Below are 1984 nucleotides of genomic sequence, written 5' to 3'. Positions count from 1 at the left end.
CAATCTGTGGCGGGGCTACAACCAAAAAAAATCCAAAAAAAAAAAAAAAAAAAAAAAAAAAAAGATGGCTTGACAAGAAGTGTGGGATGAATACAAATGCATGCCACACTTTTTAGATTTGTATCTATAAAATAAATGCCAATAATCATGAATCATATCCTTTCTCATTCACAATTCAACACCACTGTTGGACAACATAAAATCTTAATCAAATAATTTTTCACCTTTAGGAGTGAGGGGTTGTAAAGTATTAAAACGTGAAAAAGTTAAATGTATATCAATATTTTTACAGGGCAAGGACAAGTGAGAAAGGGAAAAGAAGCCCCAAAATGGCGGTATTATCCTTTAACCCGGGCTCCTGCTGGCTTCATGCTCCAGCAGGCAAAAGCTCGGTATCTGGTGTCATATGGAGCGGATGATGGGATGAATGTCCGCTGCTGTGCTCACAACTACCTGCCTCTTTGTGGAGACTCCATCAATTCTGCCAACTGCTTAATAAAGTCGCTGAGAGGACCAAGATCCCACACTCTGAACCCAGAACACATCTGTGACTGAGTGGGTGTGTTATTACTCATAAAGTGGCTCGTTATTAAAATACTCCTACTTTTAAAACTCCATCCCACTTTCTGACGGGGACTGTGGAGCAAACCGACTCCGGATCTCTGTTTTTGTCCAGCCAAAGTCAAGCAGAACTGGGGAAAAAAAAAAAGAGAGATCCCCTACTATTTAAAGGGTTTAACAACGCTGTCCAGATGCTGAACTTTGTGGTATTCCATTTATTCCCAGTACTCGATGTCCCGGCCAATGATATCCGAGGAATATCCGGTGAGCTGGGGGAAATCCTGGGACTCTGCGCAGAAAGTGCTGCCAGGTTTGGGCTGGCTGCCATGAACCCTGATGTCAGATAGCAAAAATGAAACGCTGCCTCGCAGAGCTGAGAGCAACAGCAGAACGTTGAATCAATATTCACTTATCTTTACCGTTTCACTGCTGCTTTATTGGAGATTATATTGGTTGGCTTGTGTTAGACCTATAATGATATATTGCGAGACGGTGCCAGAAGCGACAATTAGGTTTATTGTCAAGAGATTAAAAACATAACAGGGATGAACTGTACTTCCTAAATCTAGAAGCTATTTATATCAGCAATAAAGGCTGGGCTTTATTTGGGCCAAGTAAATCAACAACAGAGAGGCTGATTAACTCTTCTTGAGAGATGGGCTACTGCAATTTTTTTTATACCATTAACAGAGAGAACCAAAGCATGAAGTTGTGAAGAAGACACAGCAAACATGTTGACTGAGGAGATTCCACCAGGAGACCAAAATGTTTTGGCCACACTAGAATCAACCCTGTACAGATACCAACTTGGTATTAATATTTTTGATCAATCCCCTCCCCATTTCTGGTTATATGGTTCTAAAAAGTACTTTAGCAATTTCTGTTATGAAAATGTTGGAGGGGAGTGAATAGTTTTGCAAAGTACTACACGTTGCATTTCGACTTCAAACATGCTTTACTTCATGAAGTCAGAAAATCTCTCAATATCAAAGGGAAACAAGCTCCTTACTATCTTCAAAAATTGGAAGTGAATTAAACTACTTATGTTTCGCTGTCACATTAGTGTGTATAAAAGGTCAGAAACACTAAGCTTATCTTTATTGGTTTAGGACTTTTATCTAAAGCCCACCCCGGATAGTTAAGTTAGGAGAGTTTGAATTTCATCACACATCTCAAACATGTTTATGTTAAAGTCAACTTCATGTTTGCAGTGAAGCCTCAGAAGTTCCTCTTGGCGTTGTTGTTAAATTCTTCCTGACCGCTTCTATGTGTGGAAGACAATAAAAGTCTCACACTTGAGTGTTTTCATTTGTTTTAAGTAGAGCTCAGCTTTCCAAATATATAAAAAGCTCTCGTTGTTTTCTGCAATTATAGAATACAAAAATGTCTAAAGGATATAAAAAGACAAAGGAGCCACAGAACA

Source organism: Poecilia latipinna, unplaced genomic scaffold, assembly GCF_001443285.1.
Source record: "Poecilia latipinna isolate Pla-1442-1.1 unplaced genomic scaffold, P_latipinna-1.0 Scaffold10, whole genome shotgun sequence".
In the NCBI taxonomy this organism is placed as follows: Eukaryota; Metazoa; Chordata; class Actinopteri; order Cyprinodontiformes; family Poeciliidae; genus Poecilia; species Poecilia latipinna.
This window is presented reverse-complemented; position numbering follows the sequence as displayed.